Source organism: Saimiri boliviensis, chromosome 6 (assembly GCF_048565385.1).
Source record: "Saimiri boliviensis isolate mSaiBol1 chromosome 6, mSaiBol1.pri, whole genome shotgun sequence".
NCBI lineage: Eukaryota > Metazoa > Chordata > Mammalia > Primates > Cebidae > Saimiri > Saimiri boliviensis.
Window position 1 is genome coordinate 12,729,949 of NC_133454.1, and position 19,733 is coordinate 12,749,681.

The 19,733-nt window shown below is 35.5% G+C and overlaps 1 protein-coding gene across 5 annotated transcripts in view; it reads left to right on the forward strand.

The window, feature by feature from the left end:
* GRM5 (glutamate metabotropic receptor 5) overlaps positions 1-19,733 on the forward strand; it is a 535,146-nt gene that overhangs the window by 43,786 nt on the left and 471,627 nt on the right. The window lies entirely within an intron of this gene.

Consider the following 19,733-nt stretch of genomic DNA (forward strand, 5'->3'; position numbering starts at 1 on the left):
TCCAAATATTCACTGTATTCCTTCTGTTCTTTTTTTCATTAGCTTCAAAATATTGAGTATCAGAGTGTTGTAAGAACAAATCCATTTAGTATAAACTTATGAAATTGTATAAAGATAAGTATGACCTGGAACTTAGATGGTAAAATGAGGTGATTGTGGTGAAATACATTATCTATCGTTTTTCATGGAGACTCTCATGGGGAATTGGAAAGGAAATAGGCTTGATAAATAGAATATTCTGGATTTGAGCCCTAATTCTGCCACCATTGGAAAGCACTAATCTCACTAAGTCAGTTTTTTTTCCCTGCCAAATAAGACTCATTGTGATTACATGGAAGGATATTTGAGAATTAAGTGAGATGATGATTGGTACGGCCCTTAGGATTATGCTTGGAACATAGTAGACATTGCATAAATGTATGTCAACTTATTTTTAACATAGAATAGTATGTAATGAATGATCTCACAGGGGTAATGGATCATTAATTCATCAAAAACTCGATAGGCATGAAGCTGGAATTGATGATTACTTCAGTTCTGTAGGCCATGCAGACCAGATTATATGGAGGTCTTTAAGGAGACTACCTACTAGTCTAATTGAATGAGGATCATCATGACCATAATTTGGTTTGGTTTTACTCCTCTAACTAGTAGTTTCATAGTTTTAATTCTCTGACTGTCAGCACCCACTGATCTTTAGTAATTCCAGGAGTCTGTCACTGAATTCTGCTGTGGTCCACATTCTTAGTATGGACGTCTACTATTTCTCCAATTACAGGAAACATGATGACTTAGCTTAAGAGTGTTTCCTGTAAATGAGCATGCTCTGAACCTTCTGTGGTAGTAAAGTGGATGCGACATATTATTAATGTTGGATTGTCATTTAAAATGTCTTTTGGTGCTATAAACATGAGATTGGAAGTCTAAACACCTGGACTTAAATTCCAGTTCTGCACACTATTTGGCGTTATCTGAGACTTTCACTACTGCACTGTAAATAGGACCAGAAATGCTTGACTCACATGCTCATTATGTGGGTTAAATTAAATTAGATAAGGTCTATTCAGCACCTGGAATAGTGAGAATGAACAATTGGTAATGCTTTGGCTTACCTCCCTGTCCTTCCATAAACCATGCATGGCTGCACTCACCCTCTCTCTGCCCAGATTTTGCACTGATGAGATTATGAGGTACTTCCTCATGTTGCTGCAGCTGCAGTCCATAAAACAGAGCCCTTTGTATGTGTGAAGAAAATCGTAGTAAGAAGGGCATCCAGAGCCCTGTCACATCTCTCAGGCAGTACAGCCTCTTTCATTAAATCACATGAATGATTAAACCAAAGGTATCTGATTTGTCTCCCTGTTTTATAGCAGAAAGTTTTGTTTACAGATTCTGGCATCAGAAATAATCTTTCCACTCTGAAACTCGGGAAGTATTTAAGATGAAAGGATATGCTTATTGTCCTTCTTGTTGTTGTTTTGGCCGAGTGTTGCTCCATTGCCCGGGCTGGGAGTGCAGTGGCTCGGTGTTCCCAGCTCACTGAAACTTTTGCCTCTAGGGCTCAAGTGATTCTCATGCCTCAGCCTCCATAGTAGCTGGACTTACAGGCACACACCACTAGGCCTGGCTATTCTATTTATTTATTTATTTTGTATTTTTAGTAGAGATGGTGTTTTACTACATTGGCCAGGCTGGTCTTGAGCTCTTCACCTCAGGCGATCCACCTGCCTTGGCCTCCCAAAGTGCGGGATTACAGCTATGAGCCACCGTGCCTGGCCGAAAAAGTTGTTCATAAAATGATGTTTTTCTGCACGAAGCCTGGATAGTATGGAATAATGAAATAGAGTAACTTTACAGTGGAAAAAGCTGACCAACACTACTACCAGGTGATCAAGTGTAACGTGAACATTGATATTCATAAGAATGGCACTTTCTTCTATGATCTTCCTTCCCAAAACGTATAACCCCAATGTAATCTGAGAGAAAAACATGAAACAGATCCCAATGAACGGACATTCTATGAAATCCCTGATGAGTGCTACTCAAAACTGTCAAGGTCATCAATATCAAGAATGACTTGGCAATCGCTCACAGTTTTGAGGAGCCTAAGGAGATGCAGCAACTAAATGTAGTGTAGTAACCCAGATGTGATGTCAGAAAAGAAAAAGGATACTAGGTAAACACTAAGGAAGTCTGAATTAACTATAGGCTTTAGTTATTAATAATGTATCAATATTAATTTACTCTTTGTGACAAATGAATCATATTAAAGCAAGATGTTAACAATAGGAAAAATTGGATGTGGAGTATATAGCGACATTCTGTGCAATATTCACAGTGGTTCTATAAATCTACAACTATTTAAAAATATTATCATTATTCTTATTTATCTTTCAAAATTCTGGGCACTCTTTTAGGAAGCCTAACTTTTTATATAATTCCATAGTCCCCTATCTTCCCACCCTCCCAATCACCATAGTTTGTATTGGCCTCTCCTGCCTAGTTCTTACTTCATTGTATGATCGTTTTTTCACAGGACTAAATGTTCTTGAAGGACAGGCCTTTCATTTCTATATCCCAGTGCCTCTCACAGCATTTGGGATAGAAAGTAGATAGACAAATGTGCAACACATAGTAGGAAAAATTTTAATAAGGTAATTGAACAAATCAATGTTAGAATAAATAAATGCATTTTTAAATGAATCAATAACTGAAGGGGCAGAAATACTAAGCTCAGTAAATGACATCAGCTGCCTTTGTACTGATATGATGTTGAAAAGAACAGTAACCGAGGGACCTCCCAGCAGTACATTTAACAGATTATTGCCTCACTGATAACATAATTACTGACAAGTGGCTTGTTTCTGAGGGGCAAGGCTCTATTCTGGGGGTGGGGATTGATTTGGTACACAGATACCTCTTGGTGTTAAGCACAACTATTTTGCCTGTAGACACTGTATGTGCCCTGCACATGAGCTTGATTCATTAAATCATTCAACAAATGTGTAATGACAATGACAGCAATAACTACCCTTTATTAAATAATTACTATGTGCCATATATTGTGTTAGTTATTGGACTCACTGTGTCATGCAGCAACCCTGAAATTTAGATTATTATGCATCCTATTTTATAGATGAGGAAACTGAGGCAGAGTTTAAGTAATTTTATTTAAAGAGCCTATCATGTGCCAAGTAGTGGATATACAATTGGAAGAGCAGGAGGGAGGCACTGGAGAATGAGGTGGAAAAAGTAAAAACAGAGCATTAGTGATGGGCATATTAACCTAGACTTTTATCTAAATGCTTGGGTCATTTATGACCCTTTCTTTGTAGGAACTGAAAACCAAACATTCTGTAGATTTTATTCTTAATCTCTTATTTTCCTTCTGGAATAGAAACTTTATAGTGAGTACTCAACAAATACCAGGAAACAACTGTACATCTGATATAGTGCTTGTTAGAAAAAGCATATTGTGCTAAAGCGTTCAAGCCTGGCATCATATACACTTGGACTGAAATCCTGGGTCTGCCATTAGTAGCTTTGTTACCTGGCTAGTCAGCTTCTCCTTCCTTTTTGTGAGTGGAAATTATCATTCTTTCCTTGAAATCTTGTTGGAAGGATTAAGCCATAGGTGTCAAGTACTGGGAGCAGAGAAGGTATTTATTTGATAAATGATAAAAGGCGTTTTCATTATACCTGGGGAGATAAGTAAAGCACAGTAGCTGGTGGAAGGAGGAGGTGTGCTGAAGGCCAGTTTTCAATTTCTGTACATTTTGCTATGCCTTGTTTGCATATTAATTTTATTGAATGAGTCTGTCTCAAGGATGATGTTCTCAGTAAAGTTTATTTTGTAGGGGCAAAAGTAGTATAAACAGATGAGTCGACTTATCTTTTATTCATTGAAGATTGCTATAGACTATCGACATGGTAATACTCAGAAGTCCATTAGTTAAACATTGATGGTCTGAGGGTCAGATCAGAACAAGGATGCACTGATGAATTTATTATTTTTAGTGGCATCAAACCCAGGCTTAGTTTGTATATGTAGTCTCTTCTGTAGTGACACAATGTTAAAGGTTGAAGGGACTCTGAGAGGGGACTTTGAGAAGGGACTTCTACGTAGTTACAAATGAGAGAATATAAAGAAAGCTTCTTGGCTTTTTAATGATAGTGCTAGCCTTGGTACTTGTATTTGGTAGTTAAAGTATGTAGCTTTTCTTTATACCAAAAATTTAAAGTACTCTCGTCATATACTACCATCGAAAAGTTTATCTGTAGGTGGCTATTATCCAGTTTGCACTGAAAAATTGAGTGGAAACAGTGTTTACTTTAGGAAAATACCTTCCTGACTGTTTTATCCTATCCCACTAGAGGCAGATCTTGGTATGCATATACCAAATTTCAGGAGCCAATATGGTCTTCATCGACTTGGTCTGCAAAAGAAACATGTCCACTAAAGTACACCCAGATGTATAGAAACAGCTGCATAACAATGGCTTTCTGTTATATTTGCTAATTGACAATGAGAAAACCACTTAATTTCTGTAAATACTGGTTTCATTCTTTCTCAAACGGGAGATGACAGTTGCTTTTCAGGAATATTTAAATAACTATAGACTATCTATAAAGGATTATGCACTGGTTAGCAAATACCACCTGTACAATATTAAAGACAGTAAGATTATTGTTATTCAAAGTCCTTATATAAAGAAATATCAGCATAAATGGTATGTTTGAGGCTGGGCACCGTGGTTCACGCTTGTAATCCCAGCACTTTGGGAGGCCAAGGCGGGCAGATCACAAGGTCAAGAAATTGAGACCACCCTGGCCAATAATGGTGAAACTCCATCTGTACTAAAAAATATCAAAGTTAGCTGGATGAGGTGGTGTGCGCCTGTAGTCCCAGCTATTTGGGAGGCTGAATTAGGAGAATTGCTTGCACCTGAGAGGCAGAGGTTGCAGTTAGCCGAGATCATGCTACTGCACTCCAGCCTGGTGACAGAGTGAGACTCCAACTCAAAAAAAAAAAAAAAAAATTAAGTTTGAAACAAATTTTATGAAAATGTCTCTCTATGAAAAACCATTCTTTAATGCACATAATATATACATATATGTATAACATATATTATAAATTTGCAAGATAAAATATATATTAGATATATGTTATAGATAAGCACAAATATGTTTTATGGTATATACAAATAAATATAACACATAACATATGTGTAATGGTTTTATATATTTTATAATATATATTTATGTTTTTTATAGATAAAATTTAGGCATATTTAGTTGGTTTTACCTTAACACTAGAAAGCTCAACACTAAATTAAATTTTTGACTATAGTGTCTTTTTTCCCCTAGATGACTGATATATTTAATTCCCTTTCCTTTCAACTGAATTTTGATTGTTCCAATATCTGCCATCTCCTCTATTAAAAACCACATTTGTTCACTTTTAGCAACAGGGAGGACTTCAGTTGGCAAACATACCATGCCTTCTAGATCAGCAGATAAAACAAAAGCAATGAGGTTGAATAACTTGCCCCCTAACTCACATTGTTAGCTAATGGTAGAGTCAAGGTGAGAACAGCCAGGTGCTGCCTGGTTTTCTTCCAAGCTGGTTTGTGTAATCCCACTCAAAGGCGTAATGCGGTATCATGAAGCTGTTTTCTATCAAATAGCTCTTATCCATTTGGGAAGCTTTTCTAATGAAAAGTGCAATGGACATCCTCCAAAGTACTTGGCACAGTTCCTGAGAAATGGTACTTAGTGCTACCTGGGCTTTTAAAATACACACAGAAGAAAGAATTTGTCTGTGTGTGGCTTTGGGTTAATAAATGAACTGGCCATGGCCTGATGAAGAATGAGGCCCTGAGATATCCACAAGGGCAGATTCATATCTAGAAAAAAAATGTTTTGTCGTGAGGAACTACCTCTATTACCTAAGGAATATGTCTTTCAAAACACTGCCAATAGACACCCATGGATTTCTTCTCAGTCATGAGCACTGAGTGGCAGGAACAAGCACCGGACAACAGCCAACCAACAAATATCCTGCGAGTGCCACCAAATGATATCATGACTTACTTCACAGTGAAGGGGAGTGAAAATAATGAGGTCTCTGCCTACAAATTTCAAATTGTGTGATCTGATATCATTGACTTTTGTATGAGAATTCACAGTTTATAAATTTATGTAACGTAGCAATCCTATGAAGTAGGTTTGTAAAATTTTATGAGTGGGTGCTCATTTCACCAACAAAGGATTTGAAGTTTAGCCAGGCTAAGTGACCAGCCCAAGTTCAAATAAGCGTTAAGTCATGTAATATTGTGTAAACTCTTTTTGCCACCTGTGCTCTTTCAAGGAAACCATGTTTTATTGTATTTCCGTATGATTCCATTGATTGATATAAGCAGCAAGCTATGGTTCTTAATAGGGTTCTGGCCACCCAATGAATCAGTCCTGGTGCAAGATGGATGACTGAAGCTCACTTGAGCACATGCAGTGGGCACTGTGCCCACAAGAAGTAGGAAGACACAGAACCAAGTATTCAAGAGTAATTGAAGGAAAACTTCAAATTTTTTAAAAAATTATTTTTAAGACTTTTTGTGAGTACACAGTAGGTATATGTATATATATTTATGTTATACATGAGATGTTTTGATACAGCATGCAATGTAAAATAAGCACTTCATGAAAAATGGGATATTCATCCCCCCAAGCATTTATCCTTTAAGTTACAAGCAATCCAATTTCATTTTTAAGTTATTTTAAATAGTTATTATTAACTATAGTCACCTGTTGTGCTGTCAAATAGTAGGTCTTATTTATTCTTTTTATTTTGTTTTCATACCCATTAGTCATCCGTGCCTCCACCTCCCAGCCACCCACCACTCTTCCAGCCTCTGGTGACCATTTTTCTACTCATTATGTATATGAGTTCAATTTAAAGAGGCAAAAAAAACCCAGCCCTATTTTTAGGGAGAAATAAATTGAAGTAAAATTTAAACCAAGTTCAGGTCACTCAGCAAATTGTCTTTGTGCTTTTATAATGAGCCAGCACTGTTGACCAGCAACACAAATTCTGTTTTCTGTACCAGGTGCTATGATACTAACAGTCTTGGTATCTCTCCATGATCTCTACAGTATTTTTTCCTTGAGTAGGCTAAATATCTATTGAGAAATAGAGATCGAGTTACTAGCAACGATTGTGAAAAGAAAAGGGAAGATAACTGGAGTGTTGTATGTGTGATTATGTGTCTGTGTATTTGATGCATGCACAAACATATATATGTATGTCTATGTGTTTATGCATATATATATGCATGTGTGTACATGATAAGGGATGTATTTGTTACTATGTAGCATGTATCTTCAGAATATCTGACTTACTGATCTTGGCCACAGTGTCTTGTCTGAACTAGAATAAAAACTACAAGCCTTAAAGATTCAAATCTTTCCATAGTTTTCAAATGTAACATACTTGATAAAAACTGGGAGGTAACATGAATAAATGTTACCCAATCTCTAACCACTAGGGATTCACTACTAGTCATTGAGCAAGGCACATGCTCAAATAATTTTAATAACCATCGGGTAGTGATAAGTGCTATAATAAGGTTAAACTTGTTAAGGAGTCACAAAAGGAGGAGCACTGGATTTGGACATGTGTTTTAAAAACCATTTCTCAGTAGAAATGACATTTCCCTGAACCCCAAATAATGAGCAAGGTGTTGACATGAGAAGATAAGAAGCTTTGACAGTTTACAGCAATTTTTGCAGCCAGAAGCAAAATAATTCTTGCCTGATAGTAGTATGGGGCACATCTGCCCTCATAGAGTGAAGATTTGGGAGTGCTTCAAAATACACAGAATTGTCAGGTGTGAGAGGGAGGCTTCAGGGGCCTGATATTGTATTATTCACTTTCTTCACCAACAGGATTCTGACCAATATATGATGCTCCTAATGTGCAATGCAGAGACTCATAAACCAGCTTGATTCCAGCCATATGTGAAAAATGAAATAGTAGCCTCCCTCTTCTGGTCCTTTTAAAACTATAAAATGAAAAACAAGTTATTAGTTTCTTTCTAATATTCCCCTAAAGACAAGAGTATTTGTAGACATTTATTCTCTATTGACCAAGTCAGGAACATGAGCAAGGAAAGCCTAAATATTTCCTCTAAAATAGTAATTGACAAATACAGAAAAATAATACATATGCTTAGTTTCCAATATTTGTCATCTGTCTTAGTAGACTTACAGAACTCTTACATGTAGCAACTCAACATGTTGTCTTAAAGTCTGATCTAAACTGTATTACAAAGGGAGATAAATCTGTACCTGTCGACTTCGTCCACAGGGACTTAGATACAGTGAAATATGGTAAATAGATCATATAAAATTTGAAATGAAGCAGCTAATGAATAATGAATGTTCTGTTGCTATCTTTGGATAAGCGTCTGCAAACATATGCTTTTTCAGGACTTTATAGGATGTTGATTTTATGCAGACTAGAAATTCTCTACCATCTGTAATGGGGAACGAGTTCTCTGTGCTATAGCTAATAATAGATAGAGCACTGAGTGAATTTAGAAAACTATTCAAACAGTATGTAATGATTTCTTCATGTTATTCTTTAGCATTGCTTCCTTGCTCTTTGAAGATTTGGGCTGGCTGGAATGCTGACATGCTGAGGCTCTTTTAAAGCTATGTTTGGTCAATGTAGGTCTTTCAAATATTGTTCAATTTTGGGTGTGCTTTGAGTCTGTCTTCTGTTCATTTCCTTCTTTTTCATCTTAGGACACTGGCTATCAAAAGCTTATGTGCAGTAGTTATTGATTCTCTTAGTGAATCTGATCCTATGGAGAGAATAACATGCACTCAATGTAGAATCAGAAAGTAATTGTATTTTTTACTTACCATACATTGTCCCAAAAAAGACACCTATTTGCAACAAGAAAGATTACCAAATAGACTCTCTCACCATGCTAGGTTAAATGGTTCAGACTCTGCTCATGGGAGCTTGATGTCAGAATTCACTGGAGTGGGCCAGAATGTTCTGACCTAAGGAGTGTGAACCAGCTTCCTCCTGCTGGGCACCAATTCATTGGCATGATGAATTCCTGCTATCCCTACACATATTTATTTGCAAGTATTATATGCAGATATATTTTGCTTTCTTTTGCTCAAAGTTTCATTGCAACAGTCTACTTTTACTTTGCTGTTCATTTTTATCTTTAATTTCTTCTCTTCTTGTAGATTTTCTACTTGTACGTTATTGGTTTCTTTCTTTCTCTCTTCCTTTAATTCCTCTCTCCATTCTCTCTCTTTTCTACCATTTATTTTTTCTTTCATTGTAGTTTTTTGATCATTTTGAAAAATGTATCTATTAACCTATGCATTATTGCTATCAGAATGGGAGGCAAGATAACTTGATGTTTAATGGAACTAGCTTTGGAATCAAAGTAATTTGAGCTCAAATCCACACTTTCTTCCCTTAATCATCCTGCGAAATGGTCACATTTTTAATTTGGCATAAATGCAAATGCATTTACCTGTGAAACATTTATGAAATAATATTGTTATAATGTAGATATAATAAGAGTAATAACATCTACATAATGGCAATCCCATAAAGATTACATAAAATAATGTATGCAATATATTTAGCAGACTGGCTGGCCCCTAATAATAAATTCAGTTAATGGTCAAGATGCGATAGGCTGCTTCATGGTTGTTGGTGTTGGGCAGAGATCAATTATTGTGCTTTATTTGATATATCATCCCAACTTCTTTGCCAGTACATTGCAGACTTCACATAATCTGTGTTGGGATGTCACCTTGAATGAAAAGGCAATTTTGTGCAAAGCTTTGGTTTTCAATAATCAGTTAGGATTAATTCTTACATGTGGACAAGCTAAAGCATTCTTCAGCAGCTCCTGTCAAGTTCTCTGCAATACAGACATTTTAAACTAGACACCACTGGACTAACAATGAAGATGTCATCTCTCTTGTAAGTTATTCCTACAATATCCACAACTGTGTTAGCCTGAACATCTTGATGAATACATTTATTTGTTTTTAAATTGTTTTTTAAAATTCATTTATCCTCAAATTTCAAATTAATATTGCACTACCATGTTAAAATAAGAAACTACCTGTAAATTACTGAAAGTAAAGCTCATGAAGAATTACAGAAGTTGTAAAAAAGAAAAGGAAAGGGAAGGGAAAAAGGGCTAGTGTTCTAGGAGAATTAGGCAGATGCCCTTTGAACATTAGTTACAGTTAACTGAGGTTTTATTTACTGAGATTAGCAGGTTCTAATACACTGAGTTTTCTTAGAAAATGGCCTCAGTTATTCTTGCACCCCTAAGTTATAAAGCAACAGATACTGTTTCTACAAATGAAACCACATTAGATTAAACATAGATTTTCTTATTCCTCTTTTGGAAACCAAAGGAGAGGATGCCTTAGACCACTAAGTTTCTCATTATCTCGTATTTACGTGCCATCTTCTGCAGATATTAGCTTTGCTTTTGCAAGCTTATAGTGTGGGGTAATACATATGGCACCATGACATGATCAATTGAGAAGGGACAAGAAGGAAGAAGTCTATCTGCTAATAACTATTTTCCTGTTATCCAGTGATATGGTTCTCCATAGTCACTTTGGCTCTCTGTGTTTTCACTTTGTCATCTACAAAAAAAGTTGCTTAAATCAATAATTTTTTAACTTTTAACAATTATAACTCCCTTTAAGAATAACATGTGATGCAGAAATTTAATTGAAATTTTTACAAAATACATCTACATATTGTTTCAACAATTCTCTGCCACCCTATAGCCTTTACTGTTGCATGAATTTTAGTCTAAGAACTCTTACCTAGGTGGCCGCTGTTGTCCATGATACCTTCCTAAATCTGTGATCCCTGGACATTTAAATTATTTCTCAAATAGCTTATACTCATAGGGTCTATTGGGAAGCAGGGACTAAATATATTTAGCACATTCTCTAGCTCTGAATTTGCTGTAAGATTTGACCAAGTTGCACAGTTTCTGTGGGCCAGCTTTACAGGGTAGTGTGTAGTGATAAAATCTTAGACTCTGGAATCCAATCTCAGTACAAATCCTGGTTACTTGATATATTCACACTCTAAGGGAGAGTATTCTGTGAGCATGCTTTTATTCTATATAATCCTCTATAATAGGTCATGATCTTGAGACTTTGAAAATTTGCATTTAGTAATGACTTGTTTAAATTTTACCAAAATTCTTTGTAACATCTGTGCCCATATACATGGGTACATATATACTCGTATGTTCATATACATGTATTCATATAATATACATGCCTATATTATATATGATATGTGTGTATATACATATATAGAGTTATAGCTAATTACTTGATGTTTCAATGTGAAGACATTTATTACAATTGTAAACATTTTGATTTTGTATTTTTATTTTATGGCTTAGAGATCATTGCTCTTAGATCTTAAACATTTTTGTATTGTGTTCAACTTTGTATGTACTTTATTGTATTACTTAATGAATATAACGGCCACAGTTTGAGTCCTAGTTTTCTTATCTATTAACTTGATGATCTTGGGTAAATTCCTCTATTTTTCTGAGCTTTAATTTTCTCAGTGGGCTACTATTTGTCATTCAAAGAAACTCAGGCCAATTAGTGAGTAAAATGAAGCTGAGTATAATTATCTAATTCTCAACTCCTTAACTTTTTTCAAAATTGAAATTAGTTCATTAAACTTGAAAAGTTTAAGGAATACCAAAGAAAGGAAAGTATTAATAAAGTCTCTGTAATTACTTGATTTACAATTTAGCAATATTACATCTTGATACGCTAACATGTCAACTTTGTAAACAAATTAATTCATTTATACTCTTAAAATTAACTTATAAAACCTGTACTTATAAATCTTAGGGTTTTTGTTTTTAGGGTGGAGAGGCAAAGAAGGAAGAGATGCATAAAGGGGATTAGACATTTATGTTATCTTTTATGAGGTGTGTAAAACAATAGGGGTAAAGGTAACTTAGGCTCCTAATTAGTTGTAAGTACTGAGGTCAGTTATGTTCTTAAAATTATACTAAAGTGCCCTTAATTAAGAAATAAACTAAAGAAATAGAGACACATCAAAATATAAGAATATTATTTAAAAACCTAAATGTATTTATTGTTCCTTCTGTCTTCTAAACGTGATTTTTCTTGATTGCCTTTTACTGTAAATTATTACTTATGGATTGTTATAATAATTTGTAGTATAATGTGAAGAAACATTTTTTCCTGAGTTTGAATTAGAAATAGCAAAATATATCTAGACAATAAAGTAGACCAAACTGTTTTCTCCCAAATAAGAAGTTATGAAATTTTATACTAGAGAACTTAACCTTACAATGAAACCAATAACAATACTATTGCATTATTTGAGTTCAATTATAATGAAAAGACTAATAATTAGGGAATCGTCACTTATAATAGTTTTGGATATATACTATTATCAAAATCAAATTTCTACAACCTTGATATCTATACAAACATAGCTGTGAAAAATAACGTTTTAGATGCATAAATACAGACTATGTAGTAAAACAATTTTGCAGGACTAGTCATTGTCTGTTTACATATAATAGAGATAAACAATACCAGAGGCAATGTATGATTTGTGATAGAGATCTGAGCATACTTTAATTTTATTTTGAATATTTGCTTGATATCCAGCTAACCATGACTCTGACTTTGGTTAGCAAAGTAAGTGATCTAAGTAGTAAACATTATATATCCTTGAGTTTACATGTCAGCACTGCATATGAATTCTTTGCAGCACAGGTTCTCAAAGAGGAATTTTGGTCCAAAGAGACTCTCTTCTCTATGCAATACTGTTTTTTTTTTTTTTTTTTCCACAATTTCCTTTTTAATAAGGACTCAAAAAAAAGAAAACAATATTTTATTCCATATTTCTCCTATTAACCACAAAGATTCTTTCTGAGTACATACCAATGGTATTAAAGTTTGGGATTGTATTTTTAAGTATTATCCAGGACTGTGTTTCTTTATTTGAAGTCACATTATAGATGTTTTAATGTTGTGAGTGATTAAATAGGTAAGGTTGCCAGTTACACCATTCAAGTGAAGTTATTAATGACACAGCATTAAAAACAGGAAGAGAAACTCAGGATTCACAGTCTTCATTCAATACCTTCTTTTACTTCTCACCTTGATTTCTCAAGAGTCTTCTAACTTCCCTCCATGCCTTCACTTCATAATTGCAATTAATTTTGCATTCTGTCACCAGAGGTTCTTAAACATTGAGCTATTCATCATGCTCTTCTGCTAAAACCCCTTTAATTCTTCCTCTTATACACTTGGATAAAACCCATATGACCTAACAAGGCATAGAACAAACAAACCTTTATTACCTATCTAGTCTCTTTATACTTCCTCATGCATCATTTTCCTCCCTTCTTGTCTTGCATCTGTGCTTTGTTTATAAAAACCCTAAACATAAAATAGGAGCAGAATGATTATGGCAGTAATGAAAACCACTGTTGTTGATTGATTATCAACAATGTGACCAATCACTGGATTTGGAGTTTCATCTATTTCTCCACTCAAAAAATACCCATGAACACATATCATATCCCTGGCACTAAACTTAACAGAGAGATATATTGACACTTGGTGTTATAGGTCAAGAAAAAGCAAACGTTCACTCCTCTCCTGGAGTCACGATCTGGTTGGATGGATGCAAATCATCACTTAAGCAAATGCAAAATTTTGTCTTCGCTGTATGCTAAGAAGTAAAGGAAGCAAGTCCTGGAGATCCTATGATAGGGGCAAGTGGCCTAATAAAGAAGGGTGGGATAGGTATACTTGATGCAAGATTTTTTAAATGATTTCAAATTATGTAGGCAAAGTGGGAGGGAGAGGAGGACAAGGTAAAGGTAATATGTAAAATGTGAAGAGCGGGAAGGGGCATAGATATGTGTAGACTCAATGAAGGCCAAAGTGATTGGTACACAGAATGGGGAAAGCAAGGCGTGAAAATAACTTTAGTGAGACAGGCAGGGGACAAATCATCAAAGCCCATCATTAATGGTTTGGGTTTAGGAGCAATGGGAAGTCACTGGGGGCTTTTAAGTGGAGATATGACTTAATCTGGTGTGCATTTAGGTTTTTCAGTCTGGATGGTGGAGAATGAATTAGGAGCAGGGGTCCAAGAGGAAGCAGGGAGAGAGTTAGCGTTAATGATTAGAGTCCAAAAGAAGGGAAGACTGTCGGCTTATTTGAAAATAGTGGGTATAAAAAGAAATATATTTCTGAAGTAAATTCATAACTTATCTCATGTAAGCCTCAAACTATGCCAGGGTAGATCTTATGAAGCCCACTTTGCAGATCAATAAATTGAACCTTAAGTTATATCAATTTGCTTAGTTCCATGAAACCTGGTTCTTTAATTCTAAATAACATCTTCTTTCTACTGTGCTGTTCTTTTTCCATATTCTGCAATGCCATGCTTTTTACATGTTGTAACATTTCATTTGCTTGTTTTCTCAACTTGCGATGCCTTCCATTGTATCAAGTCCCTGGAAACCTTCTTCAACAACTTCTGGTCTCTGCTAATATCTGTCCTCTGTGCTTTCATAGCACATTTTGTTTTCTTGTTGTTTTATTTATTTCTCTACTAGACTATTAAATACACTCTTAAATACAAGGAATAGGGCTTTCATTCATACAGTCCCAATGCCCAGCAAAATGACAAGAAGATGATAGGTGAGCAACAAAATTTGAATTAAATGAATGCTTGTGATAGCCAGCTAAGGCAAGCCTTCAAACATCCCCTAAATTGTTTGTACAACATTTCTGGCCAGGGATCACTGAAGGCATCCATCATTCTCCTTACTAATACATTATTGATCACCTCCTAAGTCCCGGGCACAGATAGAAATTCTTACTAATTTGCCATATTTACTACTCACACAATCTCTAAAATTAGTTATTGTATCTATATTGTAGATGAAGAAAAACTAAGTAACTTAGCTAAGGTAACAAGCTCCAGAATTCAACATTAAAGTCATTCTGAATCTAGAGACCTTAGATGTAAATTATAATATATTCATGCCCATTACTGTTACTTTTGTTGGGCCCTTTATAACTATCCATTGCTAGATGGAAAATTGCACCTTGACTTTCCTGACCCTAGCCTCACGAATTATATATTTTTCCAAGACAGGCAAACCTAACACCAGCAAGTGGTTCTTCTTGACTCCTGTTATTTCTGTTCTTTCCAATTCCTTCCCAGTATGAAATGTATAGCCCATTTTTAGTACACAATGCAATGAATTTGTCAACTTCTGCTTAAATAAGGAGTCTTTCAACAAGCTCTGACAATAACTACTTCAAATTTCTTTCTTTTATACTTAAACACATAAAACTTGGTAAAATATTTTAAAAAACAGTTGCAGAATCTTACTTGTCAGCATAAATCCAAAGATAGATTTCATCTATGTAAGAGTTTTGCTAAGTTGGTCCTGCTCCCAGCTGTGAAATCCCATAGTCAGAGAAGTCAGTAGTGTCCTAAGCCCAGAGGCAGTCTGGTCTGCCAGAATGTATTCCAGTTTTGGAGGTGGAATCATTGAATTTTCAATTGCGTGTAACCCATATGCTGTTTCTCCTGGTTTCATAGCTCTTGATTAGACTGAGGAACCAAGAAGAGCTCTGTCTGAAGGACTATGTCTTTAAATAGAAGAGAAGCTTCTAGTCTCCAAAGCATAAATATTTCATCCTTTTGCATATAGGATTAAAGAATTGTAGATTTTAGTTCATGTAATCAAATTCCCTTTCTCACTAACCTTACAAATGGCTTCCTCACAAATGCTTCAGAAAGGGGAGTATAATTTTTAGAAAGATAAGTAACTTACCCAAGTCACAAAGCTGCATTTAAAACCTAGATCTAAATGATTCCAGAGCCTAAACTCTGAACTCTTCTGATCTTACCTTGTGCATGCCCACTTTCAACATCTTAGGACTGCTATATTTTTCCTTTTTGTTTCAGTTTAAGCATCCTCAAATTCCATAAACTTTCACACTTTTTTTAACGTGTCCATATTTTGTACTCACCAGTGGTCCCAAATCATGGTTAGTAAGAAAAGTATTTTAAAGAAGGAAAACCCTTTGATTCAAGTACAAGAGATTTTTGACAGAGATAATCAAATCTATAATAATATAAGAAGTTCAATATCATTTAAATTGCAGCCTATAAATGCCAGTATTAGAGACTTTTAAAATATTCTTTGCATTTAATAATCTACCCCCCCATAAGATCATGCAATAAACAATTTCAAACTTGAGTAAAATGAAAACCCTACTGTAGACATCTCTCTTGGAGTTTATCATGGAGGATAAGAGATCATGTGGTCCACTCTCCTACATTTAACAGAAAGTGGTTACATACTCATTTGGAAAACATAGCATTTAGTACTTATTAATTTGCTAAGACCTCTGCTATTTGATGTATTTTGAGTTATCTTTCTTCAATTCCCTGAACTCCATTAATTCTTTGATCTCAAGAGGACCTGCAACTCATTATTGATCTTGCCTACCCTTCAACATTCATAATCCTTCTCAAGTCTTTACTCCTACCTTATTCAGCTTATATTTCCAGTTCAACTTTATAATTGCTTATTGTGGTATCTTTATTTTCCCTTGCACATTGTACCTGCCATCATAATTGACTGGAGCAACTCCAGCTTTGGCTAATTCTATCTGTCTCCCTAATTTACACCTGTGCCTGAACCACTGAGCAGGGGCGAAGCAAACACAAAACACCACCGACTGTCTTAAATTTATTATCACAAATCTTATGTGGCTTCAGTTTACTTCCGGCCAATACCACAACTATATTTTATTAGTCAATTTACTCTCCCACTGTCCAAAACAATAATAGTAAGTTGTTTAAATGTTCAAAGACAGTGTCTCAGCAACATTCCTTTGAAACTTATTCTAGCTTTATAATTTGAAACGCACTATTAAAAATTTGTCCTTAATCTTTTCAGACTTGGTTCAGTGTTATTCTTAGAGTTCTCCAGGCCATCTAGCTAGTCCTTCTTCCATGCTTTAAGATTCCCCATTTTTTGCATTCAATTCAGTGTGTGCTATATTATATTGCTTTTTAAACTTTGTCTGTTTATTTCTCTTCCTGCCTCACCCTGTTCTCTTTTAAATGACATTAGGTAATCAGATTCCTAAGGATAAGAGTTTTAAGGACTGTGCTGTGTTTTATTTGTTCTTGATCTCAGTGTGTTTCAAGAAGCCTGACATACCATATCACATATCATACCGCAGTTATCCATCTGGTGGTGGTGGTGGTTGTTGTTGTTGTTTAGTTTTTGTTGTTGTTGTTGTTGTTGTTGTTTTAAGACAGAGTTTCGCGCTGTCTCCCAGGGTTGGAGTCAATAGCATGATCTCGGCTCACTGCCACCTCCACCTCCTGGGTTCAAGCGATTCTCCTGCCTCAGCCTCCCGAGTAGCTGGGATTACAGGCACATGCCACCACAACTGGCTAATTTCTTGTATTTTAGTAAGAGACAGGGTTTGACTGTGTTGGCCAGGCTGATCTCAAACTCCTGACTTCGTGATCCCCCCACCTCGGCCTCCCAAAGTGCTGGGATTACAGGCGTGAGCCACCAAGCCACACCATCTGTCCATTTTTAATGCCTTCCTCTTACCCAACTCCAATCTTTTCTTCCACAGTGAGACCTGTGAGAGCAAGGGTTGTGTAGCATGTAGTTGATTTCACTGCTAGAATGATGCCTGGAACATTGTAAATAGTAAGCAAGTGTTTGTAGAAAGCATAGAAATACCTAATGTAGATGATCGGGTGATGGATGCAGCCAGCCACCATGACACGTATGTACCTATGTAACAAACCTGCACGTTCTGCACATATACCCCCGAGTTTAAGTACAATAAAAAAATTAAAAAAGCATAGCAAAGCAAGAAAAACGTAAGTTCTTCAAGCTCTTCCATTTAACATGTTTATGTTGAGAATATATTCTGTACTTGTGAGAAAATTTCTTTGGATAGTGCAGTGAACAAAAACACGTAAAAATTCCTATAAAGGAACTGGGAAGTAGGACACTTAAGAATTATAAATGAGCCCTAAAATGTGTCAGAGCAAGAGCGCCTAGACCGAATGTTAGATAAGGTTCTCAGGGTGAGCCGTATGGGGAAGAGGACTTTAGAGCAATGTTCTGAAAGGGGTGAAGGAATGAGATAGGTGGCCCTCTTGGGGTAAAGCACTCTGAGCAGTGGAAATAGTGCAGAGTCCTTGATAAAAATGGAAGCCTTTGGAGGGTTTTGAACCAAAAAGGGAGATTCCTGACATTCGTTAAAATATGTAAACAAGTGAAAATACAGGAGAATTTGTCAGTGCCAAAATGTGCAATATATTATTTTATTAAACCCTAATCTCTGCTGGTTCTGTGCATTTTGGTAGTACATGACACATGCAAAGCAAAAGTTGCTCTTGTTGCAGATAACATATTTAGTAGATGAATAAAGGAACTCATGAACTTGAATGACAGGTTGCCAAGGGAATAGCCTATCAGAATTCATTACAAAAGATGCTTGTCTTTATGTGTGAATCGGGGCAACAAATCTAGTTATTAGCATTAGCAGCTTCTAATTTTTGTGTTTTTTTTTAGGAAGCCAGGGCTCCCAAACAGGATTCTTCTGTGCGCTTTACCTAATGTTCCTGAATAACAAGATCAATGCATGTCTGGTTTACTAAATATATCCACCAGCTCTTTCCCTTATGCAAATAACTTACACATTTCAATAAAAACATGTTAACTCTTTGTTATGACTTTATTTAAAGCATAATCCTCTGGAATTATTAATTGCCATTGACTGTGAGATCTTACATATTTTTTTAACCCAGATACTGTAAGGAAAACATGCCAAAAATAGTTAAACTTGAAATAGAAATGTGTTTAATTCCAGGAATCTTAGAAGACAGTATTAGCTTCAGGCACTCACTTTATGTCCTTCCTCATGCCTTTTAAAATGTTATCAACCATATTTCCAGCTGTCTAGGGGAAGAAAATAGCTCACGTATAATAAATGTAGGTGCTTCTTGTTTTAATATAAGTAAAAATTACCCTTCAGTTAGAGCATTAAGAACAAATGAGATTTAGTATTTTTGTTTTAAAAATGACAGTCTGTTTAAAATATAGGTACTTTATTTTCATTGACATAATTATTATTCATGTGATATTAGTTAAAGTCTTTGGATGACATTTTTAATAAGACAGGTTGCTGATGTTAGGAACTTTTTAAAGTACATCCTTTATTCTGAGATCATTGTAGACTCACATGCAGTTATGACAAATAGAGAGGTCTCATATACTTGTTACCAGTGTTTCCTCCAATGGTTACCTTTTACAAAACTGTGTACAAATTATAGCCAGTGTAGTGACATTAATACAGTCAACAACAGTGCAGCTCTACCACCACAAGGATCCCTCACGTTTCTAGTAGCATTCACTTCCCTACTTACTATGTCCCTGACCGGTGACAACCTGATCTGTTCTCCATTTCTAGAATTTTGTCACTTCAGGAATGGTATGTAAATGGAACTATACAAATATGACCTTCTGGGTTTGCCTTTTTCACTTAGCATTATTGTCTGGTGATTAATATGGGTTGTT